The sequence below is a fragment of the Mustela nigripes genome, chromosome 6, assembly GCF_022355385.1.
Source record: "Mustela nigripes isolate SB6536 chromosome 6, MUSNIG.SB6536, whole genome shotgun sequence".
Lineage (NCBI taxonomy): Eukaryota > Metazoa > Chordata > Mammalia > Carnivora > Mustelidae > Mustela > Mustela nigripes.
The window spans coordinates 69,780,887-69,803,973 of NC_081562.1; the positions used below are offsets into that span (position 1 = coordinate 69,780,887).

The 23,087-nt window shown below is 36.4% G+C and overlaps 1 protein-coding gene across 1 annotated transcript in view; it reads left to right on the top strand.

Moving 5' to 3' along the window:
* SOX5 (SRY-box transcription factor 5) overlaps positions 1 to 23,087 on the top strand; it is a 985,194-nt gene that overhangs the window by 306,278 nt on the left and 655,829 nt on the right. The gene's annotated exons all lie outside the window — the stretch shown is intronic.

Sequence of the window (23,087 nt, forward strand, 5' to 3'; positions counted from 1 at the left end):
ATTGTTACAAATTTGTAAAAAAAAAAAAAAAAAAAAAAAAGTGGGAGGGAATTCAGAGTATATCTAATCAATCTTCTTACTTCATGGCACCATACATAAACCATTACATTTCACTGAGACTCTAGCCGCGGAAAAAAGATTTGGTAATCTAGTCTGAATGAATACTTGAATTATGCATTGTTTTAAAAATTGTGCCATTAAGAAAAATCTGTACAGTAATAAGTATCTCAAGTTGAAAATTTACATTGCATATTAATGTTCATGGAAAAGTAGAATGAATATGAAAAGCAATACAGTCATCATAGATGTTGTTCAATAGTAACAAACACTTGGTTGAATGGCATCATTTTACATGTGGATTTCCTCTACTTGCCACCAAGGGTAGATAATCTGGAGTGAAATACAGCTGCCAGTCTTGTTAGTCTTGAGATGATATTGTTAGACATTACATTGGGATGGAAAGTGAAGTTTGTTTTTCTACTGATTTTATTGGAGGGGGGAAAGGGTAGCTAAACTACTACCTAAGTAGGAATTTGGCCAATAAAACAGCAATGTGTAAGATAAGGAATTTGAATAATTGTACATGCTTAAGAATTGAATTTTATCATCTGGAAATCTTGGCATTTGACTTTGAGATACAGCACAAATACATTGCATCTTTGTACAGAAAACTTGTTCTTTTGCCATTTTATAGAATAGATTGTAACCTATCACAATGAATTTTCAGCATTGATATTGATAAAGAAGAACAGGAAGCAAACCCCCAATGTAGAGCCTAACATCAGCTTCTTTGATCTGCCATTAAATAACTATAGCCTTGCACTAAAATCAGAATTTTAATTTCAGGCTTACGATTTACCTATATCTTACAAATTGAAAAAAAAAAAAGAAAGAAAGAAAGCACTTTAGGTAAACTAAAAAGAATTTTTGAAGTAGTTTAATATGTAGTTTAATATTTGAAGTAGTTTAATATGAATGTAACCACTGCTTGGAGTTTTTATATTTTAAGATGGATAGTCAGGCAGTAAATAGGATTTCAGTATATGTCACATTTAAGGATCTTTTTATATAGTGCCATAACTTTATGTATATAAAAAGATACATACATTTTGCTAAAATTAGCATAAGGCCTCATATCTGGAGCTACGTATTCCCTGTGTGGCAATGCAGTTTTATTCCTTATGTCTTCTTCTTCTATGCCCTCATCAAGCATATGTACTTGGGACATGGGCTGAAAAGGGAATGGTCAGGTTAAATCTCCCTTTTAAATAAAAGTTTTAAAGATCACATGAAAATAAATTGGAGAGATGTCTTCAGACATTTAGAACCATATACTGGCTCGCAGGTGAGACTTCCTCGTCAAAAAGTTTGTTTTCTGATCCTTAACCACTGCATTCCACTTTCTCTTCTGAGTATAAACTGGCAGATTAGACATTTCCAAGGGTTTGTTCAGTGTGAAGTTTTTCAGGTGATTTCAGTTTAATGCAACCAGATAATTGTAGCTACAGGGCTTAGTTGGGTTGTAAAGCTGCTAATCCAGACAATATTACCCGGTCACATGTTGTGCTTATAGGAGACACCTCTGCCTTTAATGGTCTCTCCCCATGCTGGCGATTTCTAGTTTCAGAAGTCCTATAAAAGGAGGCACACCAGGCCAACATTAAGTCTGGGGGGAAAAAAAAAATTAAGAATGTGCCATTTGGGGCAACAATGTGAAATGTTGTTAAATCTTTTGCCAAAGATGAAATTTGATATTTTCATATCATTAGGTTCTTCTTGATTCCTTATCCTAGGAAAATTTAGTACTGAATTTGAAAACGATGTCTTTTTTGTTTAAATGAGCTACTGCCAAAGCAGCCATACTCTAAGCATTTATAAATGGTTTAGTCAATTACTACAGTTATTATGAGGTAGGGTTCTTCCTTTCAGTGGAGTGCAGTAATTCACTTCCCATATTTATGCCACTCAGAACCTCTTCTGAACAAAAATTGTAATGCAATATTGAATAATGATATTGTTGGGATTCCGAAGGTTGTTACCTTTTTCTCTCACCCTGACCCAAATTTGGTATTTCTATTGTAGTTAATATAGAAGTAGATGCTTATAAATAATAAGCAGATCTATTCATTTGTCAAACCTTTGTTTGCTCCTGTGGCCTACAAGCTAATGAACAATTGGGAAATAAAACAACAATAGAGAGAGGCAGTTTATATGTGATTAAGCCTTTCTATTCTGACACTGAATGTTAGAGATGGGCAGAAGTCCTGCTTTCAAGCACACTTTAATGTGGCGTGTACCGATGCGAATCAGGTTTCTACCATGTCTCAGGCTAGGTTCAGGATTTGGATGATGTAAAATATGTAGGATCTAAGAGAACAAAAAGGAAGGTAGAAATCTGTCCTTCAGGGACTGGGGTTTGTGTGGCATAAAAAGTCATCTCATGGTAGTAAGACTACTCTGTGACATGCCTAACACAGAGCTTAGCTCCCTGTAGATGTGCCTTTTATATTTGCCTTCCATTTTTTTTTTTGTTTGTTTGTTTGTTTCCTTTCATCTCTTCCTCCTGCCTCCCTGCCCTTCTACTCTCTATTTTGGAAGGGATGACTGCACTATTTTACTCTTAAAGGGTCCTCATCTCAAGCCCTTCTTCCAGTAACTTAATGTTTTCCAAAGAAAATCATGTGTTGGTGTCATGGCAATGAATACCTTGGATCATAGAGAAAATTATTCATCTTCAGCTGAAGTTGCCAACACAAGGACCAATGTGGTGCTTCTTAGTTGTTGTGGCCCAAGAGTGTCCCCTCTGGGCTGTGAAGAGGAAGGGTCAGGGGTGCCCAGAGGTCACGCTGGCCATTCCATTCTCTCCCCTACCCTGGTTGTTTTCCCTCACAGTCTGCAGAGCTCCTCTATGTGTATATGTGTAGCAGCACTGTGCCAGCAGAGGTGGGCATAGTGATGAGAGAGGTGGGTGAAGAGGGAAATGGAGGTAAGACAGAAGAGACAAACTTTCTTCCTTCATTTTGAACATGTAGAAATATTCCATATGTTGCATTAAAAAATATATAGGTGCATTGGCATTATGATCCAAAATGTGAATTAGGGTGAACTTATTTTGATACATTCTGGTCACCATTAGAATCTGAAGCAATTCTTTAAATGAAATGTGAAAATTCTTGAATTTACTTAAAACATACAATATGTAATTTCACCTTAACTGTATTTATAACTTATTAGATAATTATCATTCCTGCTTGATGCAAAGGTAGCCCATATTGACTTTTGTAGGCTAGCTCTGTAAACAATATTTTTACATATGAAATAATAAAGTGAGATATTAAATAAATTATTCATGCTTCGAAAAGTGCATCTCTATTATTTTGAATATTTAACAATTGTTACTTTTTTTCCTGTTAGTTTGATTATTAAAAAACAAAGTCTAAGAAAGATAAAGACTTGGAATTTAAATTACTCAAATTTTAAGTGAATCTGAAGGAAATTACAGAATAAATCTGGATTCCTAATTGTCAAATGTTTATTATTAGTATCTACTATTTTACATATATGAATTAAACTTGCTTAATTGATGACTTTGGTATTGACCAATTAAAGTTGAATTAATTAAGATTCATTTGGTTTCACATCACAGTAACCCAGCTAGTTTTTTTAAAAAATTGCAAAATATTGGAGTTTCACAGTGCCCTAATTCTTAGATAGGCAGGACCCACAGCAGCTCTGGGGAGCTTTGAGGAACCCCTCTACCTGACTCTGTCACCACTGAAGTCATTCAGTGACCCAGCTTCCAGTTGAGGCCTGAAAATAAAATATCTGTTGAGACCCAGTAACATGCTAAATTCAGAAGATAGACTACCAAGAATTATACTCAGAAGTTATCACACCAATTTCTGAGAAAATAAACAATTTTTTGGCAATGGTTTTCCAATGGACACGCACACCTCTAATGATCAAGGGACTTCAGTGAAGTTCCTGATCCTTTTCCCAAGTGATGCCCTGTTTGAAGCTTGTCGAGGATGCACCGGGCATTCCAGATCAGCATTACTTTCTGAGCTGTAGACGCCGACCTATTTTTTTTTTTTTTTTTTTTTGGCAGAGTTTGACCTTTCACTGAACTCCCCAATGTGTTTATTACTTTCACCTGCTTCAATGCCCTTATGGCACTCTACCTGAATAATTACAAAAATACAGGCCAGAGTCCTGATGGGTAAAAGCTGAAAACTTCCAAACAAGAAATGGTGTCTGGTAAATGTCTCGTTCTGCCAATCAAGTGCTTTGCAAACTTACTCAACTCTGCCTCTTGATTATAGTCCTCCTTTGGTTTCCACTACTACCTTTCAGATCCTTCGAATTACAAGGTAAGGTAACCGTAACCAAGGAGCCCTGTGCACCTATATCAGGCAAAGCCTTGCTGAAATAGTAGTAGCTGCTATGAATCAGGACTTGAGCCATTTGTGGCCCCCGATGCAATTTCTTCCCTGGTAACCTGAAGCACTCTAGAGTTTCAGGTATTTTCCTATGTAAAATTCTAAATTTTATCATCACAGTTCCTCAGATTTACAGATGGTAACTCTTTTTATCATTATGTCAATGAATTTTATGTAGTCTGATCGATTCATATTTTGGGTTAGAACACCAAGCGATGCTCTTTAGTGCTAGGTATATAGATGAGCAGAGTATGAGAAGAGTACAAATCCTATCGTCTGATTACAGTTGCTTCTTTATCATCCCTGGAGTGGATCATGCAAAGTTGTCTATTATAATTGTATGGTTTTTGACTAATTAAAGGCAAGTCTTATGTATAAGTAATCTTATTCTAAGAAATTCAATTTATTACTCTCAAATACCAAACATAGCTAAATGTGAGTACAGAAACTTAAATTTAGATGCAATTATGTCATTAGGACATATAAAAGTATCCATGTAAATCTCACATTACATTTAAATACACAAAATATTAAACATTACATTAAAAATATTAACTGTATTAAAAAGGTACTCTCTTCAAAAGATAGACATTCTGCCCTTCACTTTCAGTCTTATTTATGAGATTCACTTGGCTACGATAATTCTGTTACTCACCTTAGAAGATACATTTCAGCTCAGCTTTCTCCAAGACATTATTAATCTTGTACTAGAAGAGTACAAACACCAGGTTTCTGTTATTTTGTTTTATGTGTTTCTCATTTGTTACTTCTTTACTTTGGAATAAACCACAGCAATACTTCACACATTTGAAGTCTGGTGATTTCTAGTAACTAGAACAGGTCTGAACCAAAAATAAGCTTAGAAAATTTAAAATTATTTAATTAATCTATCCCTCTGTGTTCCCCAGCTTTACTCATAAAGAGCTCTGAGTCCTTCTCTTGTAGACAATATAATTTTAATAAGCTTGAAAAAAATGTTTCCTGAGCCCACAGCAGAATAATGTAGCAAATCAGAAAAATGAAGGGCGGTGAGACGGTGCAGGGGAGGAGACAAAAACAACAAACAAACAAACAAACAAACCATAGAAAGTCCTGGGGTCATAATAAATTGATCCCATGTAGTGTAATGTGGGGTTTCTTATTGTTGGCCTGTTGACTTTCTGTGGGCAGGAGTGGGTAAGGTTGCAGGTTGGGGAGGAGTTGTCCTGTGTATTTCAGGGTGTTTAGCAGCAATGTTGGCTTTTATCCACTAGATGCCAGTTGCAGCTTCTTCTCTTCCCCATTCTTTACGAAATTGTGATGAACAAAATTATCTCCAGACTTTGTCATAGTTCCCCTGGGGGGTGAAATCAACCCCTGTTGGGACCACTGATGTAGCTTTTAACAACTGTGAATACCTTGATAATCCATCAAAATACAATTGTGATATTCCTTATTATAAGCTTAAACCATCAAAAAGTTTATCTTTAGCTCTTTCTCTTTAATCTGACAGGTAAATATATGATACATTTGAGAAAGCTCTATATTCTAGAGACTGGAATTTTAAAATAAATTGATGTTGCTTGCATGCTAAAGGTCAGTAATTTTAGAAATTCAGGGATCTTTTTATATTCTTGTGACACTGGAAAAAATTATTGAATACCATTATTTTGTGAAATGTTTGCTTGCCTAATTATGCAGTTGAGTATTACAGGTCCTCTGGCATGCCCCTTAAACTGATACTAAAAATATCTTCAGTTTCCTAAGCACACATTCTAGGACAGTAAATAGAAACAACCTTAGCACAATAGGAGGTGTGAGGAAGGTGGCCTTGGATTCCATGTTTAGATTTGGGCAGACAAAGTTGGAAATGAATAAAGATCCCATGAAATCTTTCCCTAAAGATCATTCTTGATCATTTGGAAAGCAAATTGTATCTTTCCTTTATTCATCAGAATATATTTTCCTAAATAAAAATCGCAACACAAACTCACAAAACTCTTTGATTTGTTCGTAACTGAATGTATTGGAAAAGATTGCTTATATTCTTCAACTTATTCTTTCTAGGAGTTTATTTTTAAAAATCTATCTGGTTATTTAATGGCAAATATGCATGTAGACCTTTCTTGTGCTGGCTCTACGGTACCTAAGTGGGATCAAATAGCATAGTTGAGACTGTTGTCTATTGCATTCAGTATTTCAATGTTCCAGATTCAGAAAACCTTATCAACTAGGTAGTCCCTTCAAGAAAACCAAACTTTGTAGGAGAGTGGCTCTCTGTCCACAACTGCCTCAGACTAAAGTTTGCTTATGCAACAGAATGTTAAACTTTGGATTTTGCATTGCCAGTTTAAATTTAAGGTTTTCCCCTTTGCCACATTTTCACCGTTATTCTTTGGACTCCATGTTCTGTAATTTGTACCTGTGTTTCCTTAATATAATTTTAGTGTATCCTAATAATCTTTTATGGCATGCTATTTGTATATTAGTTTTTCTTCATATTTTGTCTTCATAACTGTATACATTTTTTCCTATTTTATCATTTTTTTATTTCTGCCTGTAACTTCCTTGGTATTTTCCTATGTACTTTGTGTATTTTCATTGTAATTCACACATTGGCTAGCATATTCTGTAGAAAACTTTTATCCTTATTCCATTTTATTTGCACTTATTTTAAACTTTATTCATTTACTCATTTTTTATGTGTGACTATAATCTGTGTTTTTCTGTCGATTTGCCTATCTTTGTCTTTCATTAAAAGGCTAGGCATATGAGGAGCAGCTCTAAAATCTCTCTTCTGAGAAAAAGGCTTTGAATATTTTACTCTTCCAGTCTCCTAAAGCCTATTCTAAAATCTCAGCGTCAAAAACTCAGCTGTCTAAAGGAGGCAGACAGAAATAGTGAAGACTGGGATGAACGCAAGAGTGTGTCTCTCTATCACATGGGCAGCTCCCGTTTTGTACCAGTCGATTGCTGTTGTGTGAAAGGCTGGCGTAGCATTGCCTGATTTTCCAGGTTTTCTAAAGGTATAAGAAATATGGGTTCTCTCAGTTTCCAAAGACTGGAAAATACTTTCATAAAAGTGTTAATCCTATGTAGGTCAAATGGAATGTCCAGCCGTGATATCCGGCTACTTCTTAAAGCTATTGCAGGAACATTTAAAGGCAGGTGATGTTGTTAGCCAATAGAATGATTACTTAAATCAGAAGATTCACTCTTGTTCTGAGAGTTAGAAATTTAGCCTGCCTTTCTGTCTTGCGGTACTTTTCTAGTAATTATTATCCTAATGATCAGAATTCCTTTCTCTTTTAGAAAGAGGCTCATTTTCTACATTTTGGTTATTTGAATCCTGAAGATATTAAGTATTAGTAGATTTCTCTTTGTGTTAAGAAATTGCCGTTACACATTTACAGCGATTATGTGTGGTCTTGTCTTACTGCTCTTTGTTATTTTGATTTTAACACTACCTATAGAAATCTCATTAAAGGTAAAGGAAATTTCTAGAATTATTCCTAATTTATCATAACAACAGAATGATTAGGAAACAATATCAAGAATTCTAGAGAATATTGTATAAATAGAATGTTGTATACGTAGAAATATGAGAATTAGTGAATAAGGTGGAAATGAGGTAAGCCATTGCTATCTTTGGAGAAAGTAATATAATCTTGCTTACAAAATATCATAGTAAATAGAAAAAAATCATACAAGGTGAATGAAGGTAGAATGAAGTTAACTGGGATGATTTATAAGAAAGTTATTGTTTCTAGATTGATTTCTAAACTTGCTCAAAGTTTGAAAAGAACTAAGAAATCCCAAAGGAATTGGTAATCCTATTATAGATTTCTAGATCTTAAATACCTTGTATTATGGACCCAGCACTGTTCTAGAACAGTAGATGATGGTGAAATTGAAAGTAAATTGATATTTTTAATACTTTGACATATGCTGTATCATTCGACACTTAAAACAACCCTATGGAGTAATCAGGAGAATTATTATCCCCATGGAAACAGAGACCAAGGAGAATAAACAATATTTCCTAAGACACATGGTTAGTTCTTAGATGTCAGAAATGCAATGTTAAGCCCTTTCATTCCTGGACTATCATGCCATTCTGCTATTTTGCCATATTATCGTTGGTAAATGGATAGTCATAACAATCATAAAATGTACTGGGGGGTCCTTTACTCTTTGTTTATGTGTGGAGACACTAGATAAGATTCTCAATAATTGACAATAGGTTTTTCACTCCAAGGTGGCAGTTTTTTGTTTGTTTTGTTTCTTTAATATGGGTTAGAACATATGGGCAACTAACCGTAAACCTCTGACCTATAATTCCTTTTGATTATAAGTATCTTCGTTTGGTTGAACTATACACTTAACAATTTTTTTTCCTAAACTCAAGTTTGTGGTTGAGCTTATTAAATCTAAACCTTTGATAATAAATAAGTGAGAAGTCACAAAACATAATCCTGAGGGATTTTCATATTTCATCCATTTGCAGTTTCCACTGATGGTTCTAAACATGTGATGTGAAAACAGAGGAATAAGTTTCGTCACTGAGCTTTGAAAAGAAAATAATTCTAGTGTGGCCATTTTAAATCGAAATTTGAAGAGAAGGAGCAGGGCCACCAGCAGCTCTAACTAATGGCTCTCATCATCCTACTGGTCCATCTCAAAGCACTTGCTTTCAACGTAAAGTAGAGAGAACCAAGGCTTTCTCTCTGTGCACCTTATTGGTGTTCTTCTTGTTCTCTTAATCCTGTTGAAGCCTTGTACTTTAGGTATATAGAAAAGCTCCTGATTTGAATTCTGCAAAAATTCAGAATGCAAAATGAGGATAAGGTTCTTTAGTAGTCAGATTTTGTTACTCAGTAAGCAGTTAGCTCAATGTTCAGTATAATTTTTCCTATTTCCATTTTGTCAAGAGGCAAGAAAGAACAACAGGTCAATATCATGACTGTGCTTTTGCTATTGATATTATACTTATGTATATTTCTATAGACCTTACCAGGAAGCCTCTGAAAAATTGCAAAATATGAGCTCTGTGTCAGAGTACAATTCCTGTCTTTTACTGAGATAGAGAACTATCTAGGCGGATATATTACTTTTGGGATAGTGTTGCTTTGTTTTCTCTGTTGTTGTTGTTTTTATCATTTCCAGTTTGAACTCTGATCTTAAGAGTGAAAGTTCAGCCCAACAATTTGTCCATTTTCATTCATTCTCTCCTGGGCCAACTCTCCCTTCTCTGCACCTCCCTCTCCCCAGCTAGTTGCACTTTTCCTGGAAGTAAATAGTAGATGTTACATATATTAACACTGTGTTCCATACAGCGCATTTGGGTGCGCTCTCTGTGCAATTCCCTGGCAGTCATAAATTAATTAAAAGTAGACAGGAACCACAGAAAAAGAAAGTTCTCCCTTTTTCTTCCCCTCCCCCCTTTCTTTTTCTACGGGTAAATAGCTAGTTCCTTTGTTCCTGGCTGCACGATTTCATTTCTGCCATTATTGTCCTCATTGTTCTCTGAAACAGGAGGGGTCTGGGCCAGGAGCAGCAAGGTCTCAGCTAATGACGGGAAGTCTTTAAAGTTTGCGCTGCATTTCATCTTCTCTGTGGGAGTTTTAGGACGTATCCAGTGTTTGATCCCCACCGCGCAACTTTGCTTCTAGTTAATTAACAGATCCCCCATTACACACTCTCATCTAGAAGCACATGGGAGGCCTATTGGGAGGTAATTCAAGGCCAATCTGAGTGATGGCAAGAATTAGAGAAATCAGTTGTTTTAGGGCTAATGTTCAGGAAATAGAGATGTCCCATTTTAGAGATCTCATTTGAAATTTTTGATTATTTTTCTTTCTGTTTAAAAAAAAAGAACAAGATAAGGGAATTGATTGATCCACACAGTCTAACCATGACTCTTCAGGGCAGTTTGAACTTAGAACTCTTTATGACTTCATGGAAAAAAAAAAAAGGAAAAAGACAATACTAAAAGATACAGCAATGTTAGCAAGCACTTTGGTCTCCATTTTATTGTTAGCATTTTTTTTTTTTCCCATGCCCAGCGGAAAATTAGTTGGGTCACAATTGTCCACAGCAACTTTTCCAGGACACACAAGGCAGAATCGCTGGCAGGAACATCTCAGTCGTGGCTCATTTTACAGTCAAGGCTAAATCATACTTTGTTCTTGTGTGGCTGCTTTGGTTCCAAAGGTGTCAAAGTGATTTACAGATAATAAACAGTAGCTTCAGTATTAGGATCCCTTTCCCTTCTAGCCTCTTTCCAGATGAATGTTGCCAAATAAAACAAACTTGTCCAAAGTTGGAAGTTGGCCCGTGAGTGTGGGGATAGAGCCCTCGTGTTTCGGTGACTCTGTTTTCCCAGATCACAGGTAGCCAGGGTTTGGTACCATTTGGAAAGGGGCTGCCTTGTTTAATTTCTTACCCTTCTCCAGTTTCCCCAGCCCTATGAGCAATGACCCCCTTTATCTAATGAATTAGGAGCTACTCCTGCCTTGCAATTCTCAGTTCGACACTTGGCAATGAGAATCAAACCGGGGCTATTTAGTGTAGCAGTAAATGGCCCGCCACATTAGCCCCCTGGCATGCTAAGCTATTAGGTTGTTTTACTGTTGTTAAAGTTACATTTGTTAGGTGGAGTCGCTGCCCTTCCACACAAACTCAGCAGTGCCGGATCCTGGCAGCGGCAGCACGTGTACAAGACGTGTGCCATGCAGGGACCCAAACGGCTGGGTGGTGTGGCTGTGCTGCAGATAGGAAACATTGCTTCTGTCTGAAAAAGCAGAAGCATGATTCTTAGGATTGCAAAAGAAGCAGAAAGGAAAGGAGACCCCTGGACAATCATGGTTTTTGCCCTTTGCTGTAACTAAACTAATTTCATGGGCTCGATGGACCATTAATTTATGGCAGTTCTTAAGTGAACCACTCATTGTCCTAGTGCCACGGGGAAGGAAGGCCAGGGATGAGAGACCTTAAAGAAGCTGGTATGGCGCGCCGTAGCCCAGCGACACGCACACCGGAACTGGGCAGAACCGTGAGGAACCCGGAGATGAGCATGGGAATGAAGGGGGGGTAGTCAGGGTGCTTCACTGGTGGTGTGTACGTGTGTGTGCCTACATGTGTACATGTGTGCGTGCCTATGTGCGTGTGTGAAGAGAGAGAGAGAGAGAGGGAGAGAGAGGGAATATTTCTGCAAAGAAAGGAAAATGCCAGTACTATATAGCTCCATGCAGCCAGCTTGCAGGGCTGAGTTGGCATTTGGTAACTTGGTAGCGGCTGCCAGTGTGTGTGTGGTGGGAGAAGAGGGAATAGACAACAAGAAAAACACATAGAGCTTAAAAAAAGATGTAAAATGATTCACTTCATGCCATATGGACAAAAATGTTGTCACAAAAATAAGGCCAAAAAATAGTGCCAGGTTAGACTTTTAGTTCAAAAACATATGTATAATCATCCCCATGAACATGAATTTTAATTAGTATTTTGATAGAGAGAAACCAGATATTTTTTTAACCTGCTCTGTTCTTGTTTTCTGTTCCTCTCCCAGTTTTAGCCTCCATTAAACATTCATATACTGTATGTTTTGTGTCTGTATGAGGAAAAGCCTTATCCCTGGATTGGTGGGAACGCAAACATCTTGGTTTTCTGTGGCATACAAAATATCTTCCCAGTGGAGCTCACAAGCAGAAACTTATCGCTGGGAAATCTAGAGCTCTCTCTGAGCCCTCGGTGCACCAGGAAGGAAGGAAGCCATATGCCTTTTCCTTTTGTCAATGGAGACGTCTGCACCCTTTTGCTTCCCCCGATCTACTCTTCACACCCATCCACATCTCCTCTTCCTGGGATGCCTTTTAAAAATGAAACAAGTGTAGTCTATGCACATATTACTATGTGACAGGGCAGTTTTAGAGAAAAATGGATAAGACTATCATTACAGAAACTTTTAAAAATGGAACACGTAACATACTGATAAATAAACAATAAATGCTCACATTTTATTCATTAGTTTTATTCTGCCTATCTCTGAAAAGGATTTGAGATGGCATCACTTGTCAGAAGATACTGTGCTGAATCATCTTCCCCTTAGCAAAGCTCTTTCCCACCTTAAATAAGGTGCTTCGATTAATGCCCTACACATGATAATGAGATGCTGATACAGTGAAATGCTTCTATTAGCGATAATTTTTCTGCTTAGGGGGTCACCCACACCCCAGGCTTTTTTTTCTTCTCCCAGAGGAATACAGAGAATTAAATGGATTAAAATGATACAATGGAATTAAAAATCTGGCATTAAAAATCAGTCCAGTCAAAAAAAATAAAAATCAGTCCAGTCTTGGTGCAACAGTATTCATCTATTTCATATTCTTTTTCCTTAAATATTTTTATTTATTTATTTGAGAGAGAGAGAGCGAGAGCAGGCAGGGGCAAAGGGAGAGGGAGAGACTCTCAAGCAGACTCCTCACTGGGCACAGAGCCCAATGTGGGGATCCATCCTAGGACCTTGAGATCGTGACCAGAGCTGGAACCAAGTCAGATGCTTACCCAACTGTGCCACCCAGGCACCCCTGCCTATTTTATAGTCTTTATTAGAATCCCCAAGCTTGCCTCTGAGTGTTAGCTGTACTTCATTCTACCCCAAGGGCAAGGGTAAAACCAACATTAGCGTTAGGAAAGGTAAATTTTACTGTGTTTTTTGGGGTCTCTCAGGGGTTTCTCAGACTTTTATTTTTCGGCAAACACTAACACAGCCATTCCTTTTTCCTTTCTTTTTCTTCCCTGAGGAAACTCTGGCCCCTTCAGCGAGATTATAGCGAGACACCTCATAGGAACTTGCTGAGTACACCCTCTTGGTGTTGGTAGCTTTCTTGGGCTTGTTGAACCTCTACTCTTCCTCCAAGCCATTAAGCATCATTCCTATAGCATTCACGACAGCAGCAGGGAATGTGCTATTGGATACTTGGTGATCTCAAGCCACAAACCGAGATCCATGTCTATGCATTACATTGGGACTACTGCAAAGATGGCTTTTGAATTACGTGTAGGCTGCCTTGTTTGGGGAAGAGTAGGAAAAGCTGTTGCTAAATACACCTGATTACTTTCAGAACTGCAACTCAGATTTCTATTTTCTGAAAACTTTTTCCAAGCTTTTGTGTCAGATTGGATTACAGTAGATTCATTCATTCATTCATTTAATCACTATTTACAAGCTCTTAATATGAGTCCTAATTTTAAAGAAAGTTCAGGGTTGTTCCTTGCCACAGAGATGTTTGTTCATAGGCAAATATTTCCTGGCTCTTATGTTTTTCAGACTTTTTGTAGGTTTAGGTTAGTTTAAGTCTCAAAAAAGTTTTGTGAAAGAAAGAAAAATATTTAAAATTTCTAAAACTCATTTTTCCTCTCTGAGTATCAACCAAGACTATTTCATAATTGCTTTTTCTCATAGAGATTTATATTCAAGACTAGAAATAAATTTGAGCTCCAGTGAAAACATCAAAGGTAATTCAGACTTCCCAGTTCTACTCCTCTTCCATATCAGAAATGTTGAGGCAACTGACAACCAGAGTAGACTCAGTGAACCTCCCTACCCACCAGTGATATTCTAGGAATTGTGTGAGGATTTTAAAAATACTCATGGATGTTATTAATTATAAAATTATTTACAACTTCAAAATACTGTGAATAACCTAAATTCCTGTCCATAAAAGACTTACTGAATAAACAAAAGCATGTCTGTATAGTGAAGAATCATGCAGTTATAAGAGATAATGAGGAAGATCTCTGGGCAGTATTTTGGAGACATTTCCAGGATGTGTTATTTTAGTGAAAAATTTAAAACCTTCAAGGACTCCACTTTTCTGTACTTTACTCATAGTATGTAGTATGCTACATTCTGCACAAGAAAGAGGGAGAAATAAGAATAAATACATGATTGCTTTTTTTTTTTTTTGGAAAGGAATATAGGAGGGATAAGCCAGAATTAATAAAAATAATTACATATAATGTATGGATGAGAATGAATAGAAGGATAGGGATGGAAGTCTCCTCAGAGTTACCTTTATATATAGTTTTAACTTTGGACCATGCAAATACTGTATATATTTGAAAAATGAAAATTAACCAACAAAGAATAGGAAAATATCTGTTTAATACTAACATTGATGGAAAGCTGAATGATAGTTGTTGTTGGTACTTTGGACTGATAGTCTACTAAAGAACAAATAGGAAATGAAGGGGAGGCACTTAAGAGATTGATACCAACTGAATTGTATCTATTAACTTGTACTTTTCCATTAAATGTATTCCTTAATTATTAGTTTTCTTTCATTTCTACGACTAACAAGAATTGCTTCTTCCTCTCCCAGGCTATTAGTCCTTTTGACAGGAAAGGACAATAAATGAAACTATTAATAGTTTTTTCTATTTTGGCAATAATTTGAGCCACTGATGTGATTTTATGTCATGCATTCTCAGGAGAGGACCATGTACAATCAGTGCATATTCTTTGCCAGTTTTTGAGTCTTCATAATTATTAAAAACATACATTATAGGAAATATCACTTGTCTCCTGAGCCACATTGTTTTTTCTTCTTCTTCTTTCTATTTGCTAGAAAAATAATACCAATAATGTACCACTTTATACTAATATGTAACCATCTCCTTGAAGGTGTAACATGCTTTCGGAGTTAACCCTTCTGGAGGCAAGAAGGTCATAATTATTAAAATTATTGTAAGGAAATGAAACATGACTATGATAAGGTTAATAATTGTCAATTTATTCAACTAATGGGTTTTCCAGTGACTCAAAATGTTAAAATTGTGAAGTTTTCCCTAACTTCTGCTCTAGATGAGTGCTTCAGCATGGTTGTATATAGCTCTTAAAGATGTGCAGGTGTACATTATTTAGAAACTGGTTTTAGGAGCTCCTGGGAGACTCAGTTAGTTAAGCAGCCGACTCTTGATTTGAAGGCCATGAAATGGAGTCCAGCATCGGGCTCTGTGCTGAGAACGGAGCCTGCTTCAAATTCTTTCTCTCCCTCCCCCTCTGCCTCTCCCCCACCTCTACGACAATATATTTGTTTGTATTAGACCTACTTTATACAATTTGGGGGGATGGGGAAGCCCCACAATTTTGATAACAGGTAAGGTATGCCTGTGTAGAGTCACATTCTCAACTTTTGAATCTGCTGTTGCTGTTCACTTGAGGGAAGCAAAGTGAATCATGAGGTTTACTTTCTTCATCTGTGTAGAATTTGTGGTCAGTTTAATAAAAGTTTATTGGCACCAACTTTGTGTCTAGCACTTGAATAATTTCTTTTACTCAATGACCTTCTACTTAAGTAGGCAAAGTTTCATAGAATTTCACAGAGTGCCAGCAGTCTGAGAATTACGCACATGGCATGGATAGAAAGCCAGAAGATGCCTAGAGCAATGTATAGTGAGGACCCTGTGTGTTTCTAATGAGAACAAAAGGATTTTGCTAAACCTAAATAGCCTCTGCTTAGTTATAAGTCAGTGATCACGATATTAAAGAAAGTTGTACTATTACACATATGAGTGCTTTTCATCATGCAGTGACATAGTGGAAAAAAAAAAATAACTAAGTAGAAACGTCAGTTCCCCATATCAAAAGCTATGAAATATAAGTGCTCCTAGCCAAAGAAGGCAAGATCTGGATTTTTTTTTTTTAAGGATATATAGAATAAATATGCAACCCTCCTGATAATGTTGGCTGATGAAATGAAATTCACCAACTGTAATTCTGGCACGGAGAGACACACATAGTGCCCGCACACACACACACATACACACACACCCTCAGCATATCCTAATCATTTGCTATCTTATTTACATTTCATTTGGTAGAGCAAATTCTATCATTTGAACTTTAAAAAAAATGTATCTCACTATTACTTAGGGAAAAATAGGAAATAATGTGATTGGCTTTCAAATAGCTTATTACCATTCAAATACTCTCAAGATAAATTATATTAAAGGAAAAAAAAAAAAAGAGAAACCCTGTTTCAGCTTTGGAACCATTCTAAATGGAGACTCCGCTCTAAGTAATCAAAATTGCTTTAGTTGTGCAGAGCGGCATTAAAAGCCTTGTCCACTAATTGAGTGAAGCGTTGCTCCAGGAGCAGTCTTGTCCCCTCATTAGATGATCTTGCAGGCACTGTTTGTCATTCTGAGTTGCCGGGCTCAATCTAACAGTACTGCTGGCTCAAATTAGTGGTAATTCATTATGACACAGTATGTCCTTCTGTGAAACAACAATGGGAAGCCCATGGGGCATCTGTCTGCCACTAGTTCTTCTTTAACACGTTCCTTGCACTTCAGTTCAAGTGACCACCTTTGCATGAACCTTCTAACTTCTTGAGCTGCCTGGTGATTGGAGCCGCACTTTGACTGAAGCATGGCCTCCACGTCCCCTGTGCTACTGTTGCAGAGAGGAGGAGGGGGTGTCAAACTACAGGCCAAGTCGGTCTGAAAAATACTGCCAGGTTCTGAAGGAAGCCAAGTGCCCTGGGATAGGTGTGAGTGTGAGGACTTCTTTTTGAATGTGGATACCACCCTTGTGTCAAATCACGGGAGATGTTAATAGAAGATATTGAGAGAGAACATTCATAAATGTGATATCAATCCAAAGAGAATGAAACTTCTGATGATAGGAGTTTGGTTATTCAACACATTGAAGGGAAACGTCTTGTTTCTATGATGAACTTTGCTGTTCAAAAAACAACCTTTCTACTCATATGAGCAGGTAGAATCCTGTCGCTAGGGAAAAGTTCCAGCAATGATGCAGTTGGACACTTCCTCCTACCAACTCTAGATTGTGTGTTTGTATCAATGAAGTCATTGTGTTGATTCAGATCATTTGTTCTGTCTCTGGAAGACTGACTAAATTCAATGGGTAAAGTGTGTCTAAACCATGTCCAGATGCATCTTTTCCTCTGAAATTCTTAAATTGCCCATGGATGCAGAAAAGTTTACATTTATTGACTGTTGACTCTGCAGTGTTGGAAGTGGTGGTTCTTAGTCAGTAGAAGGTACAGGACAGTGATGCGCCCACTGTTTTCATAAGGCTGAGCCTAATCTCACTGTAGGACATTTGCTCTGTGCAATATGGGCTTGGTGGGATTTTAAAAGCATTAAAAGCCTGCCTACTTCCACACCATTTATCATTTGAAATTCCACAATTAGACTAATTCCTTTGGATTATATTTAAAAAAAAAAAACTTTTCTGGACATAATCTGATTGTTTAAACTGGTTAATCCATTACTATTAGTAAATTAGTAATCATTTATTCATTTATCTAATATTTATTTCTGTTAACTCTTTCTAACACACCCTAACAAAATCTGTCAGTTCAGCGGTAGTCCCCATTACCCCATTACCCCATTTCACAAAATCCTTCCAGAAGATGTAGATATATCTGTTTTTACATAGTAGTTCTTAATATGTCTTGACTGAATTCCTGCTTTCTTCCCCAAAGCTAGTTTATCCATATTCAGTCTTCACAACTTCAGTGAATGCTACTCCATCCTATTTGCTCATTCCAAACACCTGGGAGTCATCCTTTGATTTCTAGCTTTCACTCACATCCATATTCTGCTCACTGGCAAATCTTGTCGGCAAAAATATATATTCTGAATTTCCCACTACCTTTTTGGCTCAAGATAACACCACCTATTGCCTGGAATATTAACATAGGCTCTTTAAACCTATCTTCCATCAATTTATACCATAGCTCTGAAAATAAGTGGGGACATTTTTAATTGTCAAAAAGTCTGGGGATAACTACTGACATTTAGAGATGCTGAATGACCCACTGTGGGCTCGAGGGTTAGGACAAAGAGGAGTTGCCCACGCTAAATACCGGTAGCAACCCCACTGAGAAATGCTGAGCCCATTAAGAATCTAAGTCATGGAATGTTCCACTGTTGTGCAGACCCCTTCAGTGACTGCTAATTTCTCTGAGAATAAAAGCCAGTGTTATTACAGTGGCCTACAAGGCCTTACACAACCCATCCTTGCTGCTCCCTTACTTATCTGATCTCATTTCCTGTTACCTCTCATTCATTTATTGCATTACAGCTGCTCTAAAAAGACAGTCACACCGACGTGGTATTCCCACCACTTGAACTGTTCTTTCCCCAGTGTGCATATCTTACCCCTTCACCTCCTGACTCAACTGCCTTCTTTCTCCATTACCCAGTTGCAGAGTCTCTGCTCAGAGACCCACAAGCTCTGTTTTGTCTCCAAAGTACAGATCATCATCTAACATATTTTGTTATATTCTTGTCACTCTTTACTTACGAGAGTATACGATGCATGAGAGATTTTTGTGTTTTGTAATTATCACTTTGTTTAGAATATCTGCCATAGAGTAGATGCTCAGTAAGTAGTTTTAATGGATGGAGTTAAGCTTATAAAAACCTTAGGCAGTTTCCCATGAAAGAAACGAGAATTTAAAAGCCTAGAGGCTAGTTGATTTGTCAAGATATACATAGCTTAGTAAAGAGAGAGATTTTCACCTGTTCTCATGAACACATTTGTTTTTTCATTTACTAAGTATTAAACTCCAGTTTAAGTCAGGCACTGTTCTAGGTGCTAGAGGTAAAGCAAAGAAGAAAATAGGTAAGGTCATAAAACAAATTTTAGAGGTGGTAAGTGCTATGCAGGAAATAAAAGGAGGAGGGGGATAGTGACAAGTGGCTGAGGGAGGCCTCCAATTCTTATATTTTTTCTACTTGTAATCTGACTAGCTCATTTACATACTAGTAATAATTGCTTTATTTGATACATTAGCGTTTGAAAATGAAGTGAGGAATTAATACATAGACAGGTATATTTTGAAGAGGTGTATGTAGTCTGTTGGAAAGAAAATGGAGTATCCTGTCAGGTAGTTTTGGGTTCAAGTCCCAGATCTGCCCCATGCTGACCATGTAGCCATGGGCAATTAAGTTCAACTCAGTAGCCTCATTTGTTCAGCATTAACAAATTTTTAACACTTCATAGGAAGTTGTGAAGTAAGGAACCAGTGTAGATACGGTATCTAATACATAGTAAAATAAGTCAATAAATGGTTTTTAAAAAGACTTTTGGCTACTTCACAGGAAATAGACCTGGATAGGAGCCCCAAGAAGGTATTTTTTAAAGTATGAAGTCATTTGAGATTATTATGAGCTCAGATTATTATGAGGTACCAATTTAGAACCTTTGTAAAAGCCCTTTCTTTCCATCACTTAAATAGCAGCATACAATTTGTACAAAATTTTGTTATTCTATTTAATAAACTTTTGGTTATTATAAAAGTTATATAATTTATTGAGGAAATGTTTAGAAAATGTAGATTACCAAAGAAGAATGTAAGAAATTCCTGTAATTCCAAAATTAACATCGTAACATTTTGGCACTTATCCTTTGGGTCATTTTTTTTTCCTTTGGGTCATTTTTATGTAGTGCGTGTGTGCGCGTGTGTGTGTGTGTATGGGTGTCCTTGGTTATATAAACCACAGATCCTCTGCCTAGAAACCAAGTTAATATTTTTAAACACTAATATTTTCGAACAAGATTAGCATTTAGGAATTTTTAAATGTTGGAATCACAGGATTGTGTATATGGATCCGGGCTCTGCTGATTACTAAGCCTCATTTTCCTGAGCTGGTTAGTAGGGAAATGATCCATAATTCATTTAAGCAATGCCCTATTGTTAGCCATTTAGACTCATTCCTCATATGTGTGTGTGTGTGTGTGTGTGTGTGTGTGTGTGTATAAAATATTTCCTCAGGGTATAATCTCAAAAATAAATTTACATAGGCGTATGTGTAAGATTACTGTTATATATGATCCAAATACTTTTTCAAAATATTTGAACCAGTTTCAAGTTTCACTAACCACATATGAAAGTCTCACTTTACCATACCTTTCTAGTATGGGTTTTTATAATAAAAACTTGTGCTAGTTGGTAAAATTCATAATTGGATACTTCCAGATGTATGCTAACTTACCATTTGTGGGTCCCGTGAAATGAGTTCTTCAATATCCCTTGGAGAGTTAGGAAAGACTTCACTTCAGAAGGTTGAATAACAGGGTTGAGTGTTGAGGGGAAGTAGGTAGAGAAGAGTGGAAGAACATGCTCAAGTTGTCCCATGTGTAGTTTGGGAGCAATGAGCACAGCTGAGAAACTTATAGTCAAAGTAAGAAAAGAGAATGTAGAGAAGGGCAATAGCTGGAGAAATGGAGGGGAAGAGACAGAGTTTATAGATATTTAAGAGACAAGATGAGCATGATTCAGTGACCAATGACATGTGGAAGGGGAGGGAGAGGAAACTCCCATCAGTCTTATAAGGACTTTTTGATTAAAGAGTTCTAATTTTGTATAAACCAGTCCTTTGTTCAACATTTTGAGTTCAGTTAAATTTAAAAACACCAAATTGCAGTAAAGACTACCCCTATTTGCATAGTAGGTGTAGGTAGGCAACCATTGTTTTGTATTTCAGCATGCTGCTCCACCCAAACACGCCCTTTCCTTTGGGAGAACTGCTTCTTCATTCTCTGCGCAGGACAAAGGTACATGGTATGGTCCTAGTTAGTCACAGAACTTCACTCTTCAGGCCATTATGAGTGATAGGAAAAGCCCTAGTTTTTCCATTATGCATTTATGAGTAATCTTCCCTTATGACATTTTGTCTTCCCATTGAATGGTAAATAAAATTTAATCACAATACCTGTACATTCTTGCTATGGCATGAAAGATTATAAGAGTGTCAAGATGATATAACACTGATGGAGTATCTACAGTAAAACTCAGTGGTACTCAGTGGACTAGGTCCTCTTGCATTTGACATACATTAACTCATTTAATTCTACTAACCCCCCTAAGGCATCCATTATTATAATTCCCATTTAAAAGATGAGAAAATGAAGGAACCAAGACATAAAATATCTTGCCGCTGGTCATGAGTAAGTGCTGGAGCTGGGCTAGCCAGACTTAACAAATGTCAGTAGAGGAAGTGTGGTATTTTTATTCATTATTTTAAGGAATGATAGTGGGAAGTAAACATCTTTTCCATAATGTTCAACTTTACTTGCAATTATTCAGGCTTTCTTGGGAGCAAACTGAGATTATTGATTTTCTATTTATTTACTTAATAATCATTTAATTAATGTGCTAATCAACTACATAATGCTATTTCCATTTGGTGATAGTGATGATGTTCTGTTTTGTGTATATCTGGTAGGGATCACCTCACCTCTTATTTTATCATTGGAAATTCCTACTTTATGATTTCTCACCTTCATTTATTTATACACATTATAATATCTGCTGTACTGTTAATTTCTCAGGTGCAGAATCCACATGTGATTAATCTTCCTAGGCTTCAGAGTAGACCAAAAAAAGAGAAAGTATTGCTTATTTTTGGGTTCTATAAACTCATTGGTTCAATTCATCATCACCTTAAAAATGAGGAAGCTGCAGTTGAGAAATGTTTTGTCACCTGTAAGTTGAGGCCTGAACTCATAGTCCATTCTAGATAATCCCCAAACACATGTACTATATATCTCTGTATTTTATCTTAAAATCAATATCTCACCATAAGTCATCAGTAACTTTTTATGGACTAGATGAGAGAATAGGTGGCTGATATTCAGCCATCCCCAACTTAAAGCAATGTGTATACCCACTTTAGAGATGGGAAGGGAACCTTATTTAAATTTCAATAGCAGAAAATAAACATGAATCATTAAACACGTATTAAATAAAGAGATTAACCACTGTATGTTGTATAACTGCAATGGATCAAGCTATTTAATTATATCACTCTTACCATTATGAAATTGGGTAAACATGAAGTAATCTTACAGGATAATGAAGTCTCTTATTTTTTAATGAATTCATTTAAATCAAAAGTAAATAGGTAGTATTGGGAAGCTTCAATTTTATGTCATTGAAACCTGATTTTTTTAAAGTATATATTTCTTCATATATTTACCTAGTTTTGTTTGGCAGCTAAAATTTTATAACCGTCATTCTTAGAGAATTCTAAAATCGGTGAGGTATCCATGTGATTCCCAACTTTCAAAGAATTATATTCTGAACTATTGCCATAATTTGGATTAATGAGTTTTTCCCTTCACTATCAGTGCTGATAAAGTGACAGTTACACTTGGATTGTATTATAATGCTTGAACTCTGTTGAAAGACTAATCTCTGAAGACTAGTTTAAAAGTAGACTTTCTATTATTTTATTGTTGGTATTTAAACTTGGTCTGGCATTAGTGTTATCTGTCAAGAAATCGTCTATCAAATATAAAACATATTTTGTATTATCTTAACATGGTTAGATTTTTTTCAAGGCAGATGAGGGTACTTTTCCTTTTTTAAAAATGAGAACACAATTGTATTAATGTGTCTTTGTTTTCTAATATGTAATTTGTTAAAAACTGCTTTGTTGAGTTATAGTTTATATACTTTACAATCTACTCATTTAAAGTAGCAATTCACTGTTTTGTAGTAAATTCAAGGACTTGGTCAAAATCATCATAATATAATTTGAGAACATAGACAGACATAGGTTTCATTTCTTTTGTGTATGTATATAGGGTGGAATTGCTGGGTCATATAGTAACTCTATATTTAACTT